This window comes from Anopheles ziemanni (assembly GCF_943734765.1).
Source record: "Anopheles ziemanni chromosome X unlocalized genomic scaffold, idAnoZiCoDA_A2_x.2 X_unloc_36, whole genome shotgun sequence".
NCBI lineage: Eukaryota > Metazoa > Arthropoda > Insecta > Diptera > Culicidae > Anopheles > Anopheles ziemanni.
In genome coordinates this window covers 831-10,000 of record NW_026689803.1, presented here as the reverse complement: position 1 = coordinate 10,000, position 9,170 = coordinate 831, and the positions used below count along the sequence as shown (strand labels likewise).

Sequence of the window (9,170 nt, the reverse complement as noted above, 5' to 3'; positions counted from 1 at the left end):
CTCACGCGGGAACACGGACGCTCTAAATACTTCGAATTCCAATGCCAGTATATTGTAAACCACGGGTTCTTTAATGCTAGCGGGTCGTCGCGACCCTAGTTAACATCATGGTGCACGTCTCGTGACGGGTGTCACGGCGTAGTTAAATGTATGCGATACATTTCTCAAATATAAGCGCTCAGTCATCTGTACATCATGGTAGGTTCCCACGACGTGCAATATGCGTTCAACTTATCAATGTTCATGTGTCCTGCAGTTCACATTATGACGCGCAGTTAGCTGCGGTCTTCATCGATCCATGAGCCGAGTGATCCACTGCCGAGGGTGACTAACTTGCGTAAGCCGCCGCTGTGCGCGTATACCCGTTCCCCGTAGGGAGGAGCAAGCCGCCGCTTAGAGACGAAGCATAAAGTGTCCTCATTCCACATAGGGCAAGCTGGATGAATCCATTTTACCCAGGACGGCCGAAGCGGCGTGGACCAGGGGAGAACTGAACCTTATACTTCACACCACAGTAAGTCTACGTGTCCTCTTCCACATAGGGCAAGCTAGAACTAACTATCTTACCCAGGACTGCCGAAGCAGCGTGGACCAGGGGAGGAACACACTTTTCATGGAAACGTAAGGCATCCATGACTGCCATAACGTAAGCCGCCGCTGTGCGCGTATACCCGTTCCCCGTAGGGAGGAGCAAGCCGCCGCTTAGAGACGAAGCATAAAGTGTCCTCATTCCACATAGGGCAAGCTGGATGAATCCATTTTACCCAGGACGGCCGAAGCGGCGTGGACCAGGGGAGAACTGAACTTTATACTTCACACCACAGTAAGTCTACGTGTCCTCTTCCACATAGGGCAAGCTAGAACTAACTATCTTACCCAGGACTGCCGAAGCAGCGTGGACCAGGGGAGGAACACACTTTTCATAGAAACGTAAGGCATCCATGACTGCCATAGTGCGTAAGCCGCCGCTGTGCGCGTAAACCCGTTCCCCGTAGGGAGGAGTCAAGCCGCCGCTTAGAGACGAAGTATTAAGTGTCCTCTTCCACATAGGGCAAGCTAGAACTAACTATCTTACCCAGGACCGCCGAAGCAGTGTGGACCAGGGGAGGACTATACTTTATACTTCACACACTAGCCATACTGAAGTCATCACTTGGTGGGGGTGAACTACGGCGGTATCTATCGTTTTGGTTCGGTCTATATAGGGTCGCTTGCATGCTCATTCGAATATAATGTAATTGTGTATGGCAATATGAGCATGCCCAAGTGATGACTTTGTTTCAAGCTCAACAGGTAGGGTATTGAGTCCTCTTCCACATAGGGCAAGCTAGAATGAACTATCTTACCCAGGACCGCCGGAGCAGCGTGGACCAGTGGAGGACTCTATACTTTATACTTCACACCACAGTATTGAGTACTTCTTGCATAAAGCCCCTAATGAGAACCACGAGGGCTCTCTCAATGTAGAACCACAAGGGCTCTAGTACCGATTCTCTCGGTACGGCTTGGTCCGTGTTCCTTTATGCTTGTACTCTTAGAAAGTCTCAACCCGGAGGTCTTGACTTTGATTGTCATAGTTGGACTACGACGGGGCATCCGACCATTGCTGATCGAACACCCCTGATTCACCATCTTTCGGGTAGGCGGTACGCGTACCTCCGGACGCGGAAGTCTCAACCCGGAGGTCTTGACTTTGATTGTCATAGTTGGACTACGACGGGGTATCCGACTCATCGAATACCCCAGAAGCACACCATCTTTCGGGTAGGCGGTACGCGTACCTCCGGACGCGGAAGTCTCAACCCGGAGGTCTTGACTTTGATTGTCATAGTTGGACTACGACGGGGTATCCGACTCATCGAATACCCCAGAAGCACACCATCTTTCGGGTAGGCGGTACGCGTACCTCCGGACGCGGAAAGTCTCAACCCGGAGGTCTTGACTTTGGTTGTCATAGTTGGACTATGACGGGGCATCCGACCATTGCTGATCGAACACCCCTGTTACACCATCTTTCGGATAGGCGGTGCGCGACACCACCGACGCGGAAAGTCTCAACCCGGAGGTCTTGACTTTGTATTGTTGGATAGTCCTCTTCCACTATAGGGCAAGCTGGAAACATTCCATTTTACCCAGGACTGCCGAGGCAGCGTGGACCAGGGGAGAACTTCACGGAATCTTCAGGCATCCATGATTGCCATAGTGCGTAAGCCGCCGCTGTGCGCGTCAACTCGTTCCCCGTGAGGAGGAGTCTAGCCGCCGCTAAAAGACGAAGCATTAAGTGTCCTCATTCCACTATAGGGCAAGCTAGAATTAACTATCTTACCCAGGACCGCCGAAGCAGCGTGGACCAGGCGAGGACTATACTTTATACTTCACACCACAGTATTGAGTACGACTTGCATAAAGCCCCTAATGAGAACCACGAGGGCTCTCTCAATGTAGAACCACGAGGGCTCTAGTACCGATTCTCTCGGTACGGCTTGGTCCGTGTTCCTTTATGCTTGTACTCGCGGAAAGTCTCAACCCGGAGGTCTTGACTTTGATTGTCATAGTTGGACTACGACGGGGCATCCGACCATTGCTGACCGAACACCCCTGATTCATCATCTTTCGGATAGGAGGTGCGCCCACCTCCGACGCGGAAGTCTCAACCCGGAGGTTCGGACTTAGAGTTTTTCCCATTTAAAAGTTTTTCTCTTAGCCATACTGAAGTCATCACTTGGTGAACGATTGAACTAGGGCGGGTTAATCGTTTATAGGTATCATGTGGTTTGCATGCTCTCTTAGGTTAAGGTCATGTGGTTGGCTATCGAGCATGCCCAAGTGATGACTTTGTTTCACGCTTGCTTGATTTCTTCATGATTCCCTGTTATATAGTGTAATCATTCGAGAACAGGGAATCTTTGGTTTTGCTCAACAGGTATTGGATGTCAACTTGGTATCTAGATCGCATTAAGTCTCAACCCTTAGGTTCGGACTTGTATAGTGACATCTTGTTACGGTCTTGAGTCTCAACCCGCAGGTTCGGACTACTTAGTGTTTGATCGAATATAATATGGCAACTTGTGCCTAAGTCTCAACCCGCAGGTTCGGACTTCTGTTTATTTGGCCAATGTATGTATAAGGCAACTTGTGCCTAAGTCTCAACCCGCAGGTTCGGACTTGTGTATTTGTTCGAAGTCATGTATAAGGCAACGTGTGCCTAAGTCTCAACCCGCAGGTTCGGACTTGTTAGTGTTTCGTCAACTTTCATATGGCAACTTGTGCCTAAGTCTCAACCCGCAGGTTCGGACTTGTGTATTTGTTCGAAGTCATGTATAAGGCAACTTGTGCCTAAGTCTCAACCCGCAGGTTCGGACTTGTGTATTTGTTCGAAGTCATGTATAAGGCAACGTGTGCCTAAGTCTCAACCCGCAGGTTCGGACTTGTTAGTGTTTCGTCAACTTTCATATGGCAACTTGTGCCTGAGTCTCAACCCGCAGGTTCGGACTTCTATAGTGTTTCGTCAATTATCATATGGCAACTTGTGCCGAAGTCTCAACCCGCAGGTTCGGACTTCTGGAAGGATCACTTGGCCACTAATGATCCTTCCGCAGGTTCACCTACGGAAACCTTGTTACGACTTTTACTTCCTCTAAATCATCAAGTTCGGTCAACTTCGATAAAGCAGACGCGGTTCACGAGGATCCAGCGAACGATCATCTCCAAAGACCTCACTAAATAATCCATCGGTAGTAGCGACGGGCGGTGTGTACAAAGGGCAGGGACGTATTCAACGCTGGCTGATGACCAGCACTTACTAGAAGTTCCGAGTTCATATGGACCATTGCAATCCATAATCCCTACTAAGTGAGTATTTGAGTGATTTCCCGTTCCTCTCGGAATAGGAGACACGCTGCTACCCACATTGTAGCACGCGTGTAGCCCAGAACATCTAAGGGCATCACGGACCTGTTATCGCTCGATCTCATTTTGCTAAACACAAATTGTCCTGCTAAGCAGCGTACCGTAAGTGCACTTGCGCACACGAACAGCGAAGGTGTCAGGTCATACTCCACCGAAAGGTCCTAACCCGTTCCAATCGGCATCGACGCATTAACGCTGACTGCGTTCTAGTTAGCATATGTGAGTCACGTTCGTTATCGGAATTAACCAGACAAATCAATCCACGAACTAAGAACGGCCATGCACCACTACCCTTAAATTTGAGAAAGAGCTATTAATCTGTCTCACCTCCATAAGTTCGGACCTGGTAAGTTTTCCCGTGTTGAGTCAAATTGAACCGCAAGCTCCATTTCATTGTGGTGCCCTTCCGTCAATTCCTTTAAGTTTCAACTTTGCAACCATACTTCCCCCGGAACCTGACTTTGGTTTCCCGGAAGCTACTGAGAGCACCTGGTTGTAGCGTCTCCCAATTGCTAGTTGGCATCGTTTACGGTTAGAACTAGGGCGGTATCTAATCGCCTTCGATCCTCTAACTTTCGTTCTTGATTAAAGAAAGCATCCTTGACAAATGCCTTCGCTTTAGTTAGTCTTACGACGGTCTACGAATTTCACCTCTCGCGCCGTAATACTAGTGTCCCCAACTACTTCTGTTAATCATTACCTCCGGTCTGAGTACAAACCAATGAAAGATTAGACCAAGGTCGTATTCCATTATTCCATGCAAGATTATTCTAGGGCGTTTGGGCACCCTGCTTTAAGCACTCTAATTTGTTCAAGGTAAACGTGAGCGGTCGAGCTCTATGTTACACTTGCACCCGTTGAAGGGCACACCATGACACAGACTTGGTGCCCTACCACACCATTGAGTCGCAACCAGATTCCGACTTGGCCCACCGACCACGGGTTGACCGGGTCGGCGGAGCCGGACTGTGTTGGACAAGTATCAACTTCGAACGTTTTAACCGCAACAATTTTAATATACGCTAGTGGAGCTGGAATTACCGCGGCTGCTGGCACCAGACTTGCCCTCCACTTGATCCTCGTAGAAGGATTTATGCTCTACTCATTCCAATTATGAAACATCATTAAAGAGTTTCATATTGTTATTTCTCGTCACTACCTCCCCGTCCCGGGATTGGGTAATTTACGCGCCTGCTGCCTTCCTTGGATGTGGTAGCCATTTCTCAGGCTCCCTCTCCGGAATCGAACCCTGATTCCCCGTTACCCGTTGCAACCATGGTAGTCCTCTATACTACCATCCATAGTTGATAGGGCAGATATTTGCGAGATCTGTCGTCGGTGCGAGACCATACGATCAGCATCATTATCCAGACTTCAACTCAATGACACGGAGAACCCGCGATTGGTTTGACTAATAAGTGCACCAGTTCCCGCGAGGGTCCTGGCATGTTGCATGTATTAGCTCTAGATTTTCCACAGTTATCCAAGTAACTAGGTTGATGATCTCGTAAATTATAGCTGTTATACTGAGCCTTATGCGGTTTCACATTAAATCTGTTTGTACTTAGACATGCATGGCTTAACCTTTGAGACGAGCGTATATTTCTGGTAGGATCAACCAGAATTCCGACTTTGCGTTCGAATGTTCATTGTCCCATTGCACCCGGAGGAGCAAACACCACGTTCTATATGTTGTCAAGTCCGGTAGCACACGGGAGGCGAGCCCCCGTGCGAACCTCATTGCCCTCGTATCACACACACCCGATGCACCGGACAGGCACTTGAGCGGCATTCGACTCCGCTAAGCGCACGTGCGCCCGATTGTGCATGCGCTGACGGGGCCTTCATACCCCTACCACAGCGACCTTATGCCAAACTTCCATGAATACTTAGGTGAGCTGACAAGGGCCTTCATTTCCCTACCATCAACTAAAGGACACGCTAGGCGCGTCCGATCATTGCAACTGCGGGGCTTTCATACCCCAATCACCACAGTACGCAATTCACCAGAGTTTAATCACAACCCCCCCGGACATGGCACACTATTAACTTGCAACAAAACTTAGTGTGTGCCGGGCACATCGGTTCCACAAAATCATTCCCGATGTACCCCAATTGGGGTTGTGAACGCATCCATGGTCCTCTGACACACCCAACCAAGCGTGGATACTACATACCTCAAACACCCAGTACACTAACAGACAAATCAACATATGGTTGCTTTCCCCCAGACATTTGCCAATCACTTGGCACCCGGACGGGAACTCGCTCCTGATTGCGCCATTGCCACCCATTTGCCAAGAGCGAGTTCTGTATGTAGATTTCATTTGGAAAGACAACCGTGTACTGGATATTCTATCCGACGATTACAGATGACGAGTACGAGACTCGACTACACTCACGGATAATACATTTTGGGTCGAGATTGCTTTCGGGGTTTTCGATTGGTCTTGCGCTTGTAAACGTATAACTTTGACTTGTGGTAACCTCGGTATGTTAGTCGATCACGTGGTTGTGAACTGGGTAAGGGTGGGCAATCTGTTCACTTGCACTCTGGGTAGGAATATGGTGAGCGCTATAGGTTAAAGATCATGGTATGGTTCCATCGTGATGACTTTCGCTAGATAGTAGTATGTTTGGATAGTTATAACGTTTTTGGCCATTTGTTCATAGTGTTCGGTCCATTGAGGAATTCGATTGGTCTTTGCTTCACACACGTGGTCGATCACTTGGATGTGAACTAGGGTGAGATTAAGGTGTTCACTAGTGCTCTTCGGTTTTGGATCAGTAATGAGCACTTGATTGGTTTCGCATATTATGTATCCATAGTGATGACTCTTTCCAGCTTAAGATTTCGTGACCGGTTTCGAATCCTTCCCACGTTCGCTTTTACTTGGTTAGGTTTTCGAGTGTAGATTTGAAAGCAATCTCATGTATGTATCCCATCTGATATAAGCCACTGACAGTTCATGTCACCTCGTTCAACTCTCGCTGGGTCACAGAAGTATGTTACTGCGCCCATTATCCCTACTCGGATAGGTTCGGTTCGTTCGTTTTATACTACGGTGAGTAAACTCAATTTGTGCATCGCATAGCCATGGAAAGCAAGCTTTCGCGGGCCTCTTCGACTGTTTTGATACGAGCTGTGCCCGTGATGCTTGTCATCCCAGGATACTAGACCCCTTTGGACGACCGCATGACCATCAGAAAGTAAATTCCACGTTCGATTTGGGGTGTGAACCCCGAACATAAAGTCTTTGTGTAGAACCACGAGGGCTCTATAGTACCGATTCTCTCGGTACGCTTGGTCCGTGTTCCTTTATGTTCGTACTCTTGTGTGTTTAATATTCATGTTCGATTTGGGATATTTGCTACTGTCACCGTTTGAGTACTATGGGGCTTGAACCCCTAACATAAAGTCTTTGTGTAGAACCACGAGGGCTCTATAGTACCGACTCTCTCGGTACGCTTGGTCCGTGTTCCTTTATGTTCGTACTCTTGTGTGTATAATATTCATGTTCGGTTTGGGATATTTGCTACTTTCACCAGGGTCCCGTTCTTCATACAAGTCTGCCTTGCTAATGTGGTAACTTTTTAGTGTAGTTCTGACATTCCAATTTTGGGACTTAGCCGATTTTTCATATATTTCCATATGACCCATAGGGTCCCTTTCTTCATACAAGCTTGCCTAGGGCGATCGGTCAAAACTCGTCTTACTATTCGATTGGTCTTCGCACTTTCACCCTAGGCAGTTCGCCTAGGTCTGTCTTCTTGAGGAGGCCAAAACCCGAAATAAGGAGGTCCGGCCGACCCAGAAACCTCCCCTGTCTGAACTACACTAACCCGATTTTTCAGGGTCCTCAGCGCCATACAACTTTGCCTAGGTCACTTGTACCCTTGACTTAGGCCATCTGACTTGGTCCGTGTTTCTTCCTAGGGTTCACCTAGGTACTTTGCCTTGCTTCATGTGGTAACTTTTTAGTGTAGTTCTGACATCCCAATTTTGGGACTTAGCCGATTTTTCATGTATTTCCATATGACCCGTAGGGTCCCTTTCTTCATACAAGCTTGCCTAGGGCGATCGGTCAAAACTTGTCTTACTATTCGATTGGTCTTCGCACTTTCACCCTAGGCAGTTCGCCTAGGTCTGTCTTCTTGAGGAGGCCAAAACCCGAAATAAGGAGGTCCGGCCGACCCAGAAACCTCCCCTGTCTGAACTACACTAACCCGATTTTTCAGGGTCCTCAGCGCCATACAACTTTGCCTAGGTCACTTGTACCCTTGACTTAGGCCATCTGACTTGGTCCGTGTTTCTTCCTAGGGTTCACCTAGGTACTTTGCCTTGCTTCATGTGGTAACTTTTTAGTGTAGTTCTGACATCCCAATTTTGGGACTTAGCCGATTTTTCATGTATTTCCATATGACCCGTAGGGTCCCTTTCTTCATACAAGCTTGCCTAGGGCGATCGGTCAAAACTTGTCTTACTATTCGATTGGTCTTCGCACTTTCACCCTAGGCAGTTCGCCTAGGTCTGTCTTCTTGAGGAGGCCAAAACCCGAAATAAGGAGGTCCGGCCGACCCAGAAACCTCCCCTGTCTGAACTACACTAACCCGATTTTTCAGGGTCCTCAGCGCCATACAACTTTGCCTAGGTCACTTGTACCCTTGACTTAGGCCATCTGACTTGGTCCGTGTTTCTTCCTAGGGTTCACCTAGGTACTTTGCCTTGCTTCATGTGGTAACTTTTTAGTGTAGTTCTGACATCCCAATTTTGGGACTTAGCCGATTTTTCATGTATTTCCATATGACCCGTAGGGTCCCTTTCTTCATACAAGCTTGCCTAGGGCGATCGGTCAAAACTTGTCTTACTATTCGATTGGTCTTCGCACTTTCACCCTAGGCAGTTTGCCTAGGTCTGTCTTCTTGAGGAGGCCAAAACCCGAAATAAGGAGGTTCAGCCGACCCAGAAACCTCCCCTGTCAGAACTACACTAACCCGATTTTTCAGGGTCCTCAGCGCCATACAACTTTGCCTAGGTCACTTGTACTCTTGACTTAGGCCATCTGACTTGGTCCGTGTTTCTTCCTAGGGTTCACCTAGGTACTTTGCCTTGCTTGATGTGGTAACTTTTTAGTGTAGTTCAGACATCCCAATTTTGGGACTTAGCCGATTTTTCATGAATTTCCATATGACCCTAAGGGTCCCTTTCTTCATACAAGCTTGCCTAGGGCGATCGGTCAAAACTTGTCTTACTATTCGAT

General features: G+C 48.2%; 1 non-coding gene across 1 annotated transcript; it reads right to left on the bottom strand.

The window, feature by feature from the left end:
• Positions 1-172: 172 nt before the first annotated feature.
• Positions 173-327, bottom strand: LOC131292145 (5.8S ribosomal RNA). The gene has a single exon (XR_009189838.1). It is a non-coding gene; the product is annotated as a 5.8S ribosomal RNA (ribosomal RNA).
• Between the last annotated feature and the right edge of the window lie 8,843 nt (positions 328-9,170).